Source organism: Myodes glareolus, chromosome 6 (assembly GCF_982192425.1).
Source record: "Myodes glareolus chromosome 6, mMyoGla1.1, whole genome shotgun sequence".
Classification (NCBI taxonomy): domain Eukaryota; kingdom Metazoa; phylum Chordata; class Mammalia; order Rodentia; family Cricetidae; genus Myodes; species Myodes glareolus.
In genome coordinates, this window is record NC_142031.1 from 6,111,323 (window position 1) to 6,127,720 (window position 16,398).

The 16,398-nt window shown below is 47.1% G+C and overlaps 1 long non-coding RNA gene across 1 annotated transcript in view; it reads right to left on the reverse strand.

Moving 5' to 3' along the window:
• Positions 1–1,878: 1,878 nt before the first annotated feature.
• Positions 1,879–16,398, reverse strand: part of LOC146894069 (uncharacterized) — a 31,721-nt gene continuing 17,201 nt past the window's right edge. Inside the window, exon 4 of the long non-coding RNA XR_015001980.1 lies at positions 1,879–2,199. This is a non-coding gene — a long non-coding RNA (uncharacterized LOC146894069). The remainder of the gene's footprint in view (positions 2,200–16,398) is intronic.

The following is a 16,398-nucleotide window of genomic DNA, read 5'->3' on the forward strand; positions in this document are numbered from 1 at the left end:
CCCATCTCTTAACTTACAGAGGCTTACAAACCTTACCTCCTTCTGAGTTCTTTCCCTCCAGGTGGCACTAGTAGAAGATGCCACACTCACTTTCCAATCCTGCCCACCCCTTAATATCTCGAACCTCCTAATTCAACCTAACATTAATTATTCCCCGTCTCATTCCTGCATAGAAACCTTAGAGGATCTACTGCCCCATCTCTCACATATACAGGAGGGCAATGTCCCAGGTAATTATACCTGGTACACAGATGGCAGATCCTTTTTATGTGAAGGGACCCGTAGAGCAGGCTATACCATAGTGTCAGATACTAGGGTGGTGGAGGCACAGGCACTCCATGACCATACCACTAATCAGCAGGCTGAATTAATAACCCTAACCCATGCCTTCCAGTTAGCAAAGGGACCATCTTCAAATGGTTCCTTAGACTTCAATATCCCATTCATATCCTCCTGTTCCACACAGATATCTGGAAGGAGTGTGAGCTTCTTACGATAAAAGGAGGATCCGTAACTGATTTAGGTCACATTGTGGACTTGTTAAAAGCCAGGGGCTCCCTTCCAGGAACTGACTGGCAGCTTGGTTTTACTCATATGCCCACAGTCAGATGAGTTAAATATCTCCTGGTTTTGGTGGACACCATATCTGGGTGGGTTGAAGTGCTCCCCACCACTAACAAGAGGGCCCAGACAGTTTCTGGTGTTCTTCTCCAAGAAATCATCCCCTGGGTTGGAATTTCAATCTCTCTTCAGTCAGATAATGGCCCAGAGTTTACCTCTCCGATCTCTCAAACTTTCTCTAAGGCTCTTAGCATTCCCGGCATTTCCATATCCCACACCATCCTCAGTCTTCAGGGAAGGTAAAATGAACTAACCATTCCTTAAAAAATGTTCTTGTTAAGATGTCACAGGAGCTTCACCTCGACTGGGTAAAACTTTTACCTCTGGCCCTTCTTAGGCTCAGGGTTCTCCCCAAAAGCCCCCTTTCCATCTTGCCCTTTGAACTCATATATGGGTGGCCGGTTTTAACCCCCAGCCTCTCACCTAAAACCTCTCCCCTTCCTGATCACCTGCTTACTCCGCTGTTATCCCATCTTCGCTCCCTATTACGGGATTTTACTGACCACTCATTACCTCAACCATGTGCCAATTCATGCCCACCGCTAATTAAAATAGGAGATCAGGTACTATTCTCTCCCTCAGACCAATGCCCCTCACCCCTTCCCCTAAATGGCAGGGCCCCTTTAAAGTAATTCTTGTAACTCCCACAGCTGCCAAACTCAAGGGACTCTGCTATTGGATCCACCTGTCTCACCTTAAACCTTTTACTCTTCCAGCTCAAGATACCCCTCGTATACGGTAACTCAAACAAGGCCCTGCTCCCTTAAGTTCCAGAGGGCACCAAGATCAGCCATTCTTTCTCCAATTCCAGAAAAATAAAAGTTTCATCACTGCACTCAACCCTCCTGTGCCAAAAACCCTGTATACTCTCCCTCTTCCTCTTCCTCCTATCTGCTTTTCCAACTTCTCCATATCTCCAATGTCATGCTTAAATTTCCAGTTAACCACTCAGCTGTTATTACAGATACCATCATTAAACACAGAGTCGGAGCCCAGGTGATAAGAAACAATAACGAGTTTGGGGACATTCACAGCCCCAGACTCCGGAAACTCACAGAACAGACTTTAACATAACAGGTTTGTCACTGACTGCAGCAGTGTCTCCTGGATGTTGAGCTAATACCACGATGCTAAAGAGAACAAGAAGATTTGCTTCAGGTAAAACATTCCCCTTCTAATAATTCCCCTTTCCAATAATTCCCCCTTCTTTTCCTCCCTTCTCCCACCACCTTCTATTCCAACACCATACCATCATAATTATAATCTTTTAATATGTCCAAAATTTATTTCTTTTCAAACATTTTTTTCATAAGCTACAGGGAGCCAATTGGACCTATCTAAATGGACCAGACTCACCCAGAATAAGTATCATTTAATTCTTCCCTTATCATTCCTGGTCTCAGGAACCCCTGGGAAATTCCCTCCTCCACCACTCTCCCCTCCAAAAAACCCCTCTATCTTCCATCTTGGGACTCTCCTCCCTTAATCACCAGGATCTAAAATTTTTTCCAGACATAATTTTCTTCTTTTCCAGCATCTTGCGAGGTCCAGGCTGCCAGCCATCCAGTTCCACAGAGCCTGGAAAACACACAAAAGTACTCAGCCACCCCAGGACGCAGTCATCTCACTCATTCTTCTGAGTGTCTCGTATCACTTTCTCTTCGTCAGCACTGAGGGTAGACATTTTCACCCTCAGATTTGGTGACTCGCATTTACACCTTAAGTCACTTTCTTAGGCTCTGACACAATTTCAGATCCTCACGTCTTAAGCTTTCATATCCTCACAATAACTTCACACCTTGAACCTCTTTCTTTCTGTCTAATTCACCGGGAGACACGGGCGGCTGACCCCTGAGAGCAGTCACTGCAAAGCGCCTTCCTTTGAATGAGGGAATGGTAAGAAGCTGTACTGAAACGCGGTTTGAGAGTTTCTCTTATCTTGGGTCTGGTAATGAGAGAAACTGTGTCTAGACTTAGTGTTAGCTCTGGGAAAGTGAGGCCTGTGATCTGAATTTTACATAGAGAACCGAGAAGGCAGCCGAAGTTTTGGTTGTTGCTGTTAAACTGACAAAGTTACTAGTTGTCAAACAGCATCAGAGTGCTGAGAAGGATAAATTTTACCTGCATTTGCAGTTGAAAACAACAGAAACTTGTTTGCTGGCTACCTAGACAGCTACTCCAGGGTCCTCCATGGTCTCAGGCAACACCAGTCTTCGACAGCAGTTTCCCTAACATTGGGGCATCCATCTTTGGTCTACAGGCCTAGGCCTGCAAGGTCCCAGAAGATCCAACAGACTGTCTGTGGAGTATTGACTTGTGAGAGGACCAGCCTATTTTTGTCTAGGTGACTGAAGGCAATCAGTTCCCCAGTGTCCTGTTTTGCCCATCGTCTGAATAGGGTCTTGGCAGTAGTTGAGGTTAAAGGAAGTTTCTGTTCTATGACTAGGGTTGCCACTTTTGAAGCAGATTCCATGTGGAGGGTCTTCTGTGCCCAAGGAAACAGGGGTGCTGCCAGGAGCTGGCATGTCTCTCTATTACAAAAAGCTTTTTAATTAAAGATTTTAAATACCATATTTTCAGAGCCCTAAATGTGTTTGAGGATCAAGGGAACAAAATCTGTTAGTATATCTAAATCAGATAAATGTTGTTTAGTTTTAACTTTGAGAGCATATGTAAGTTAAACCTGGATGTACAGTTTCCTCAATTAGTTACACCTTACCAATGTTAGTAAAAGCAAGAAGGTTAGGCATATATTCGTAAATTGGTATTTGTTAGCCTTCATAGACCTTAGATAAGGAGACCCTTTGTCAGACTGTTTAGATATCATCAAACAGGAAAATTTCCATTTCTGGTATTTAGCTGTGGTCCTAAGATAGATAAGGCAAAATCGAGTTTTAACAATGCAAGCAATTTAGTTTTAATATCAATGGGCTTATTCCTATGTTACAAAATCTGGCTGCCAGCATGATTCATCCCTACACATAAATTCAGAGGTGCAGCTGTAATATCTCAGGAAACCAGCACCGTTTTAAACCCTATCTTTTATAAACCTTGTTTTAAGGACAAGACAGGAATTATCACACAGAAATATATCCTAATCCAAAGTGTATTAGAGACCTAAGGTCTCCTTAGTGGGGTCAGTCCTCATGGTCACCATTACCAAAGATGGGGGTGAAGTATCTCTTTTAACCCCAACCAAAATGGCGGCCACCCAAAAGGTCACCCTTACTAGAAATGGTGGTAAGGTCATCTGACTTCTGTCTCTGACCTTAGCCAAAATGGTGTCTACCCACGTGTTGTAAGGTATTGACAGACCACGCGGTGTTTTCCAGAGCCGGTTCAATCTGGAGTCAGAAGCCTTACAGGTTTTAAACCATAAACAATTAGCAAGACACACATACAGGGCACATAAAACTCAGGCATTCAAAACCAGTTAGAAACACATGAGTCCAGCCCCAGGGTTCATACAGTTCCATCTGTATATATGAAACAGGCAGAACTTTTAACAGAAACAAAAATCTTCCCAGGAAACCATGTCAGACGGTCAATCTAAAAATCCAACAATAAAAGTTCACAGTATAAAGTGACACGGGAATAACATACAGTTCCTGGCCATGACGCGGCTCCCATCAGGTCAGGGTAGCCCGTCCCCAAAGCCTGCATGGTACAAGGGATGGGGGAGCACAGGAACGAACCAAACTACAGCACAGTACAGGAACTGAGTAGAGGAGTTGGGCTTGAAGCAAAGAAAAGAGAAAGCTTGAATGTAGGGAAAGGGGACTCTTTCTGTCTATTGGATCACTGACAGAAGTTGCAAATGTTCCATGAATACTGGGATATGGGGCACCGGTAAGCAGCCATGTGAATTGATATCTGAGGGGTATTGGGGCAAAGTCAGGGAAGTTTAGGTGCATTTTCCGTGAGTGAGGTAGAAAAGTAAGAGCCAAGGATTGAACTCCAGCGTCCCAGAAATTCAGTGAGGACTAATGAGGTGGCCCAGGCTGGCCAGTGTGTCATCACACGAAAGTCCAGGGTCCATGCGGTGCTGAATGGGCACAAGCTGTCCCCTGTGTCATCACACAGGAACAGGGGTTGGGGAGATCTGAGCATGATAGACTCAGGGTTGCTGGTACCAGGGCTTGTGGTGGAGCTGAAAAGCAAGAAACCACAGTTAAGACGAATCCTCATGCCTGGGAAATGGTCAGATGTGGAGATGGAGTGGCTGATTGACCATGCCAGTGTTGAAGGGGTTCAGCCATCCTTTAGCTGAAAAAGTGATGTTGAAGGCTCCAGGGTCCCTGAGTGTCTCATACTGCCAGGAGAACCTGACGAGTTTGACGGCACCAATGTTGTTTTTAAAATGGCGGGTGGCAGCCTTGGCAGGTTAGAGTCAAGGGGCCTCATTAGAGTGAGAAAGAAACAGTACTCAAGTGGAGAGTTTTATTGGGGGGAGGGAGAAAGAGGGCACAGAGCAGCCTTATGGGGAGGGGGGGGGAGAGAAGAGGAGGAAGAAGAGAGAGGAAGCAGGCAGGGTTGTGCCTTGTAAAGGGAAGGACACAACACATGTCCACAGAGACAGAATACTGGGTATCCATGCAGGGGTGACACACTCTGCCAGGTCTCCAAGGAGTGGGCCAGGTATGCGCCTGAATGCCAATATTATATGGCCCCTTAAAGAAAACTGAGTCCTTCCCCACCCACACCCCTGCAGGAGCCCTCCGTTGTGAGAGCTACACTTCAGCTTCCTTATCACAAGTTTCAAGAGTACTCTTGGATGGTTTCCTGTCTAGGCTGTTACTTTTTCGGGTGGGTGGGAGTGGGGGATAGTGAGGGCTGTCACAAAAGTCTTCTATGTGCTTCTTTCTCAACTGAGTCTGCAGTCATCGATACCACGGGCCACGGACATCAACACGGCCTCAGGTGACTCACACCAACATGCAGGTCCAGTTCTTATCTTCTTGAAGGGAAGAATTCAACCACAAGACACAGTTTAAGCAGAATTTATCCAGCACAAGCCCTCCAAAGAGAGATCGGAGTGGGTTGTCCCAAAGAAGGAGTACACAGCAGTGTGGGTTCTGTGTTGCAGACCTTAAAGACCCCTTTGAATATTTACGAGATAGGTGGCATTCTCATGAGGCTCTGGAGATGCCCTTGGTTTTCATTCGTGCTGGGGGCCAAACACAGAGAGCACTCTGCTCCTGTGCTAAGCCCCAGCCCCCTGAGGTATTTCTTCCCAGAATCCCCCAGAAAAGTCCACAAAGGTTCAAAAACACAATGAAAACAATAGTAAAGAAAGCTATGCTTTTCAAGGACGCAGACAATGCCTTTGTGGCGCAAAGGAGGCCCAAGCTCTTGGGGACAGATGTTGAGTTACCCGGCTCTTAGGGACAGATGTTGAGTTGCCCGGCTCTTGGGGACAGATGTTGAGTTGCCCGGCTCTTTGGGACAGATGTTGAGTTGCCCGGCTCCTGGGGACTGATGTTGAGTTACCCGGCTCTTGGGGACAGATGTTGAGTTGTCCGGCTCTTGGGGACAGATGTTGAGTTACCCAGCTCTTGGGGACAGATGTTCAGTTGCCCGGCTCTTGGGAACAGATGTTGAGTTACCCGGCTCTTGGGGACAGATGTTGAGTTGCCCGGCTCTTGGGGACAGATGTTGAGTTGCCCGGGGACAGATGTTGAGTTGCCCGGCTCTTGGGGACAGATGTTCAGTTGCCTGGCTCTTGGGGACAGATGTTGAGTTACCCGGCTCTTGGGGACAGATGTTGAGTTGGCTCTTGAAGTGTTAGTCCCCACAGGCAGTTAGGTAATGGCCCAATTGTAAAAGTCAGCAAGATGCATGTGGAGCAAGACCACAGACCTTAGGTATTTTATTTTTTTATTGATTTTCTAAGACAGTCTCATACGGCCTAGGCAGTCCTGGAACTCACTGTAACCTCAGGTGTGGTCATCTTACCCTTACCTCCCGGGTGGGATCACAGATACAAGTCACTCGATCTGTGCCATGCTGCCGTGCCAGGCAAGCAGACTGTGCCCCAGGTTTCTGACTGGAAGCTGACCGCTGTCACCAGCCGCTGAATCACTTTTTCAACAATTGCAAAAACAATTTCTGTTGTTCCCAGTATAACCTTGAGTCAATAAAATTAATTACCTCACCTAGGAAATTAGCCCCGTGTTTTGCATTCAAAGGTCAATGTTCACACAGAGAAAGGTACTCAAACATAGCTTGCTCCGGCATAAACATTTATCACGTGGGAGACAGGAACTCATTGTCCACGGTTTGTTTGCCTTATCAGGCATTTACCTGGGGCAGAGTCTGCAGTTCGCTTCCTGTCCCAGTTTCTCTTGCCCAACACCTTGGGCAATTGTTTATTTGACAGAGTGTTCTGTCCCTGTCCCCTCTTCTGGGAAGAGGCATGGGATGCTATACAAATAAATCACCTGGCGCCTGCATACCGATTTCTGCAGAGAGAATGCGAGGTGTTTGCTAGAAATTGTTATGAAAGAGAAAGTTGCTGTAGTCACCAGAACTCAGCTGTGCTCAACCGTCGGCTTGTGGGGGTCAGATGTTGTCCGTGAGGTTTCCAGAACACTCGTCAGGCTTGTGACGGTGAAACTGAGATCACTGTAATGGCGATGGAGGATGGTGGCCACGGAGAATCTGTGGTAAAAACAGGCAGTCTCCTGTTGCCTTACTAGCTTTTCTTATGAAGTGTGGATGTTAGAGGGACCCTGGCCAGGCTACCTCTAATTGCCTCTTCTTGACTTGTGCCATGCTCAGCTTTTAGTTCACAAAGTCACACACCACCTAGTTCAGTCACATGCTAACTAGTTCACAGCCACACACCAACTAGTTCAATCACAACTAACTAGTTCACAGCCATACACCAACTAGTTCAGTCACATGCTAACTAGTTCACAAAGTCACAACTAACTAGTTCACAGCCATACACCAACTAGTTCAGTCACATGCTAACTAGCTCACAACCAGACACCAACACAAGCAGTTGTTATGTAAGAAAGCCTGGCTCAGCAATTTCCACCTCTAAGAAGTGGCCCCAGGGATGGATGTCTGAACCTTGGGAGCAGAAATCTCAGTTAGGACAAGTCAGATGGTAGACAGAGGACTTCCATCAAGAAACGGCTTTCAAGAGTGACTCGCATGTCCCCCAGTGTCACCACGGACCTCATGAGGATTTACCTGAATCTATTTTTATTAATTTGAGACGGGATCTCACGTATTCCTGTCTACTCGATATGTAGCAGGCAATGACCTTGAACTTACTGGAAATCTACGTTGACTTGCTCATTTACAATCCTCTCCCATACCCCAATGCTGAAAGTTCGCTTTCACCAACTGCTCAATGTCACACCTTAGTATGGACTTGGTTTGTTGAAGATCTAATTTGCATAGAGTTTTTCATCGAACTTGACCAATTGCTTTCACTTCTGCTTTTTTAATCACCTGCTGTCCTTGCCCCGCTTTTTCTATTGACGCTTCCCTGTCACGTGTGTAGTGGGTATTGAGGGCACCCACACCTCTTTGATGTATAGAACCACCAACCCTCCACTGGTCCCGGGCACCGTCAGGTTTGAAGTGTGTCCTTCCAAACTTTGTGTGAAAAATTTTCCAATTCGTTCTCCAAAATTTAGTAAGCAAATTCATGCCGATGTTTTTATCCTGTGATCTCCACAGGGCAAGACAAGTATGTCCCTAAGGGTTCTAAGTACTCATCCATTCTTGGGCCAAGTAATGCTTGATAAATATTTGCCTAATGAAAGAGGACTCCCTGTAGACATTATTCCCGCTCCCCACAACACTGCCCTGCCCCCGCCTCAGCCACGGTGCTTGCCAGCTACAACAAAGGAAACATCAGTCTTCTACTCCATCCCCAACACCAGCCTTCACCCTCACGACTGTTTTCTCTTGTGAAGCTTTTTATTACATTTTTAAGTGTGTGTGTGTGTGTGCATGTGTGCATGTGCGCGCACACACATGTGTAAGAGTATACATGTGTGCGACAGTAGAGAAGCACTTGCAGGAGCCAGTTCTCTCCTCCCCCCACGTGGATCCCGGGCATCAAATTCAAGGTCCAGCTTGGCAGAAGCACCTTTACCCCATGAACCGTCTCACCGGCCCTTGATTGCTTTAAGGATTCTAGGAGATTTCCTTGATATACTATGGTAAGACTGCATAGCCTAGAATACCATCACTGAGGAAGCTGAGGCAGGAGGATTGTGATCTCAAGACCAGCCTGGGCTAGACAGTGAGATCCTGTCCCTCCCGCCCCCAAAAAATGGTGGGCTGGGATTATAACTTCATGGTTTGGCACTCATCTAGCAAGTTTCAGACTCTGATTTTCATCCCAAGGACAGACAACACACACACACACACACACACACACACACAGCGTCAGACACACACAGACTCCCAAATATATGGCATCCTCCACTGTATACAAAAACAGAGAAGCAGCTGTGGCTCTGCTTCAAGTCCTTGTGTGTTAAGAGTCGTTGGGGATCACAAACTATTGATCAAATGACCTCACTGGAACGCTCGCCTCCACCCTCCTGGGAACCAATAGAACTGAGCTTAGCCTCCGGTTAGAATTCGCGTCACTTTGTCTATCTCAGGATGAGTTTGGGGAGTAACACAAACCTTACACAAGGGGAGAATATGCAGTCGCCTCTTCCTGTGGCTTGCACTAGAGAGTTCCGGGAGGCTAACTTCCCGATCCTTCCCTGGATTCAAGTTCAAGTGAATAAGCTCCACCTGCGCGCACTCATTTGGCATTTACGGCATTTATGGCACACTGACTCCGTTGGCTCTTTTGTTAGGTGCCAGCCGCAGAGATTTATTTCATCCCTCTTCAGAAAGTGGGTTCATCTGGAATAGAAACCCCATAATCACCAATGCCTCAGTGTGGGTCCATTCACAGAATGGCACAAAGCCACCAAGGCCGCCAAGCCCAGAAGGGCCGGGGTCAGAATTCCCACCCAGGCCATCTGCTTCGTTACCGTGTCACCTTGTAGGGAGGGCACATGCACAATGCAAACATCCCGCCCTTGCCCAGCATGCCTGAAATGACTCTCCTGGGATTCAATTAGAAATGAAAGACTTGGAGCCCTATTCCAATGGTGCCAGTCAACAGCCAGGCTGGTAGGTGAGTCACTTCTCTCCCATGAGCCTGCTTTTCTCATCTAGAAAAGGAGGAGATTAAAGCCAGTGTTCACAAGATTCCTTCAGGCTCTCACAAGCCAGGCTGGAAGTTTCCATGGAACCACAGCAGTCCTGCGCATGACAAGCTCGCTTGGGTTCTGCGCTGGCCCTTGGCAGCAAGACCTATTTCCACCTGCCCATCTTTTCCTTGGATCATGTGACATGGTGGCTGTGGAAACATGGAGTATGACAGTCTGGGTGGAAGAAGGATGCAGTCTTGTTATTTCCAGTCATCTAGCTTTCCTGTCACCAGTACTGACGCTGAGGAAACCCTCAGCTTCTCTCCCTCCTGTCACCAACAGTGCACTCCTAGCCGAAGGGGACACTCTGATGTTGGCGGAGAGCCACTTGTTGGTTCCCAGTCACCCGGCTAGCTTAGACCCGAAATAATCACACGGAAACTCTATTAATTAAATCACTACTTGACCCATTAGCTCTAGCTTCTTATTGGCTGACTCTTATATTAATTTAACCCATTTCTATTAACCTGTGTATCGCCATGTGGCAGGGGTTTACTGGGTAAAGTTCCCAGCGTCTGTCTCCGGCTCCATCGTGTCTCTCTGACTCCGCCCTTTTTTCTCCCAGCATTCCATTTAGTTTTCCCCACCTAGCTCTGTTCCCCTATAGCTCTGCTAGAGGCTCAAAGCAGTTCCTTTATTAACCAATGGCATTCACAGCACACAGAGGGAATCCCACACTCTGATGTGTGAATCACCATGGCAACAACTGTCTGAGCTGATTTGCAGGAACTTAGAGGCAGCTTGAACACCTGAAAGCCCGAGCCATTCATGTCAGTCCGTGTAGGCCTGGGTACCGCTTGGATGTCCCAGAACTCAGACCTCCACTCTTGGGTAATGCTACTGCCGTTTTTCCTGAGCACATGTTTGCTATAAAGACGATTGCTATGTACTCCGAGACTTCTGCTCTAACCTGCAGCCGGCTTTCCCCATGTCAGACACCCCTGTTTCTCACCTCATAATTATTCCCGAATCCAGGCCTGGCTAGATGGCACAGCAGGAGAAGGTAAATGCTGTGAAACCTTGGTGGCTTGAGTTCAATCCCCAGAACCCAGCTGAAAATGGGAGGAGAGAATCAGCTCCGCAGAGTTGTCCCCCGAGCAGCACAGAGACACCGCTGCACGCTCGCGTGTGCACATACGCATCACACACTCACATCCGTGTGATAAAGACCGATAAAACAAAGTTTCTTTCCTTCAATAATAGGGGCTGGAGAGGTGGCTTGGTGGTTAAGAATACTCATGGCTCTTGTAGAGGATCCACGCTTGGTTCCCAGCACCAACATGGCAGCTCACACTCAGCCAACACTCCAGTTCCAGGGATCCGTTGACCTCTTCTGATCGTCACAGGCTTCAGGCACACACGGCACATGTGCGTACTGACACACGAAAAGTAAATTGTAGAATCTGGGGAAAGGGCATCCGTAACCCTTCTCCTCGGGAATGCAGGCTGCGGAATGCAGGCTGCGGATCTGGGACTCTGCCTCCCCATACAGACGCTCATGAGTCAATACTTTCTCAGACCTGTGCTTTGGTGGGTGGCCTGCTGTGCTGGCGGGGGCAGCCTCCTTGGGGAGCAATATGTCCTGTAGTCTGGAACTCGCTACGAAGCACGTTATCTGAAATATTCAGAGGCTCTGTCTGTAGAGTGAGTGCCTGCCTAGGAGGCACGGAGACCTGTTTCCGCCCTAGCATCAGACAAGCTGGGCGTGGCAGTGGACACCTGTTATACCCGCTCTTCAGAGCTAGAGACCTTGGAGCTACCCAGAGTTCTTTTCGAGTCTCCCTGCAGGGAATCTGACTTCACAACATGGGGCGGGCCTCATGGCTTCTCCAGGAAGCCTCGTTAGAAGCCCCCAGTGCCTCACAGCTCCCGCTTTCCTCATACCTGCAGAATCCAAGCTCTCCTTCAGTGAAAGCCTGCCGCACCTCACGCCATGACTGCCGTGGCCTCTAGGTGTCTGGGTAGCTGACCTGGTGAGACACCACCCTGGAGAGATCAGCTGCACTCTGTTTAAAGTACACCTCCAAATGAGTTTCAGCTTTACATCCAAGGGGCTATAGTAAGCCGGGTCTTAACAATTCCTGAGATGGCCTGAAAGCACCCTTTCTATGTCCCGTGCAAATCTCCTGGCTTCTTTTCAATGGCGGCAATCCCCCACCGCCACCTTTAGCAGACACATTGCGTGGCCTCTAGATGAGCCCTTTGTGTGCCGCATTTTTCGCAGGTTTCTGGTCTACCTCCTTTCAGTGCTCACTGAAAATCTGGCTAAACACAGTCATAACTAACAGGTCACGGTCTGAGCACTACGCTACCTTGAACCTCCTCCTCCAAATCACTTCCTTATGTTGGCCTTACTCCCCACTCGAACATTCAAGACACAAGCACAGTGTAGTCAAGTTCTCCACCAGAATGTAACGGGAACAGCCTGTGGTCCCGTTCCCACTTCAGGCTCGCTCCCACCTCTCACCTCGCCAAGCCCGATATTATAGTCTCTGCATTCTGGTCTCCCAAGCTCCGACAGGAATCACCTGCTAAGCGCTGCCTATAAAATTCTACGTCTTCTCTAACACATATATCCGCAAATTTCCAAATTGTACCCACATATCAGTCCCAAAGGACAAAGAAGCTATGTTTAGTGGTTTGGTCCCAGAACCGCCCCACAGTGGTAGGTACTTGGTGATGTCAAGGGAGGAAGGGTTGTTTGGATTGTTCGGTCCGTTATGTCAGCAGAGGACATGGCAGAGAGAGGCAGCTCACACCACAGAGAGCGAGACAGGAACCAGACACCACGGCTCAGCCACTGTATCATACCGTCCCCACCACGGTGGACCAAAACCATGAACCAAGAAAAATCTCTTACTTCTGTCGGGCACCCTTTCACACAATACAAGAGTACCGCGGCTGCAGAGAACCGGGAAACTAAAGTCAGCTCTTAGATGTTGATCCCAATGAACTGATGAGTGGAAGTAATTTAGAAAATGCAAAGTGAGCTTAGATATGTAAATTTGATAAATATTACCATGAAAAGACCACAATGCTTTTCTTAGCTTCGTAGGAAAGAAATGTCTTAGGTGGTGGCACAAGCTGATAAGCCCAGCACTCAAGAGTTGGGGGTAGGAGAATTTAGCATCCAAGACCAATCTAGGCCACATAGCAGTGCTAAGTCAAGTGGTCTATGAAAGATTTACTTTAAAAATAAAGAAATAGGGGCTGGAGAGATGGCTCAGGGGTTAAGAGCACCAACTGCTCTTTCAGTGGACCTGAGTTCAGTTCCCAGCAGCCACATGGTGACTCGCAACCATCTGTAATGAGACCTGGTGCCCTCTTCTGGCATAAAGTCATACTACATGAAGATGGAGCACACACACACACACACACACACACACACACACATACACACACACACATCTTTAAATAAATCAAAAGTTTTACCTATTAAAGCTGACATCAATACAACACATTATAAAAAGTCTGAATTTAAATAAATCTGCCAAATAGAAGAGAAACAGAAGTTAGAACAAGAAGCTAAGAACAATAAAATGATGTATAGGGCTGGAGAGATGGCTCAGCGGTTAAGAGCACTTGCTGCTCTTGCAGAGAGAGTTTGGTTCCTAGCACCCATACAATATCTCATAGCAAAGGGCCCACCAGTGCCTCATCTGTTCTCTGTGGGCACTGAAGGCATGAGGTGTATGTACAGACAATCATACAAACACGCATACACATGAGCTAAGATAAGAAAAGTATCCATACAACTTGAAAATACCTACCTATTTCAATATTAAAATGATCTAATCAGAAATGTACTCTTATTTAGTACAAATGTGAATTATTTAAACATTTTTAAGTTATACTGATTTATTGAACCCTAAAACTTGGCCAAACCAGGCTCACAGAGGCTGTGTACCCAGGATGGAGCAAAGATGGACAAAATGGAGGTGGGACTTGGAGAGGCCTCGGCAGTTAAAAGCGCAGACTGGAAACTAAAGTTTGTCAATCTTGGAAAGGATTCTAGTTGGTTTTCAGCTCCCACGACTATCTGCAATTCCAGTCCCAGGGGATCTGACGCCCTCCTCTGGCCTCTCAGGGCACTGCATGCATTGCTACACATATATGTATGCAGGAAAATTCACATACACATAAATTAAAAATAATCTTTTTAAGAAAATAAAACAAAACCATCTAAATATGATGCCTCAATAAACATTTCCCATATTATTTGGTAATATGTATGATTCATTTTCAGACTTCAAGAAGCCTAAAAGTGTCAGGCAATGGCGGTGAACACCTTTAATCCCAACTGCCTCAGGAGGCAGAGGCAGGAGGATCACTGTGAGTTCAAGGCCAGGCTAGTCTACAGAGTGAGTTCCAGGACACCAGTACTGTTACACAGAGAAACCCTGTCTCAAAAAAAATAGACAAACAAACAAACAAAAGAAGCAGAAAGTATTAACCCAACTCAGCAGAAGTCAAACATGACTCGTGGCTGGTGATGCAGCTCAATGAACACCAAAGGTTCTGTCAGCCGCCTCTTGGCCAAAATCCCCGATTTTAACAATAAATCTCTGGTTAAGAAAGGCTTCATGCTGGGCAGTGGTGGTGCACACCGTTAATCCCAGTACCCCCAAGACAGAGACAAGAGGATCTCTGTGAGTTTGAGGCCAGCCTCGTCTACTGAGTGAATTCCAGGACAGCCAGAACCGTTTTCCTAATTGAGTTTTTTTTTCCTAGTTTTGGAGGCTCTGAGCAACCTCTTTCTTGTAAATTATTTAAATTACATTGGGGAGGCAGAGGCAGGTGAATCTGTGAGTTTGAGGCCAGCCTGGTCTATATAGCAAGTTCCAGGCTAGCCAGAACTAGATAGTGAGACCTGCTCTCAAAAAAAAAAAAAAATTAATTATACTTATTTATTGGGGTGTGTATGACATAGCATATGGGGGGGGGGGCAGAGAACAACTCGAGGGACTCTCTTTTGACCATGTGGAGGTGGAACTCAGGACATCTGTCTCGGCAGCAGAAAGCCCCTTTACCACCTGAGTCGCCTCACTGGTCCCGTAACCGAAGAACTTTCTCTCTCTCTCTCTCTCTCTCTCGCTCTCTCTCTCTCTCTCTCTCTCTCTCTCTTTTGAGACAGTGCCTCACTCTGTAGCCTTGGCTGGCCTAGAACTCACAGAGACTCCTCCAGCCTTTGTCTCCCTAGTACTGGGATCAATGGCATGTGCTACCGCACCTGATTTTATAACCTCATTTTAAAGGAGAGGTCTTGATGTTTAAAAATAGCTTCTGTTGCTGCTGTTGGAAAGATGGCGCACACTTGTGTGTGTTCCCGAGCGTGACAGTGCACACTTGCCGAGCATGACGGTGCACAGTTGAGTGTGCTCCTGAGCATGACAGTGCACACTTGCATTTACTCCCAAGTGTGACGGTGCACACTTGCGTGTACTCCCAATATGACGTTGCACACTTGCATGTACTCCCAAGTCCTTAGGTCCTGACACATGATGATTACTGCAAGATTGAGACCCGCCTGGGCTGCACAATAAGTTCCAGGCCAGCCAGGGCTACATAGTGAGACACCGTCTCAAACAATAAACCCAAACGAATGAAATTCCATCAGGGCCACTGAGAAGTCTCAGTAGGTAAAGGAACTTGCCCCCAAACTTCACAATCCCAGGAACCCACAGGTGGAAGGAGAGACCCGACTGTGTCCCCAGCCTCATTTCCACAGACTGAGTACAAACAGACACTCCCCTGTCTCCGCACCCACCTTCATGTGCTCCAGTCCCCCTAGTGCTGCTGACATCCTGGAACGGTTTGGGATCGGTTGCTATGCAGGCTGTCCCTGCCGCTGCTCCATCTGCCAAGGGCTTTTCTGCCTTGGGGAAATGCTCCTCTGTGATTGCCCGGGCTAATCAGATAGAAGACATTTGGCTGGTTTTCCAACTTCCCTAAACTAATTTTTTTCCCAACAAGTAAAAGAAGGCCCCAAATGAGGAGAATTATGGTGTGCTGTTTTGCCAGGGGGAGGCTGGGTAGGCTTGCAATTCTGATCAGAAAGACAGAGATGATCCACTTTGTGCTTACAAAGTAGGTGGCTTGTCCCTCTCTTAAGAAATATTACCACCGCTAACCATGGCTTAGCATTGAAACGAATTCGATGTTCCTGTTTCTCTGCCAGAAACCATCTATTACAGAAGCCAGAGTCCCTCGGCCTTTGAAAGGTGCACACATCCTACCAGCACGATCTTCGTAAAAAGACAGAAGCAGAAAATGCAGCCAACTTGCTGAGTTTTGCCTTAACTTCTAAACACATCTCATCACCACCATCACCATCACCACCAACATCACCACCATCATCATCACCATCATCACCGTCACCATCATCACCGTCATCACCATCATCATCACCATCATCACCGTCATCATCACCATCATCATCACCATCATCACTATCATCACCATCATCACCATCATCACCATCATCACCATCATTACCGTCATCATTATCATCTTGAAAATTAACACCTTGTAACTCTCC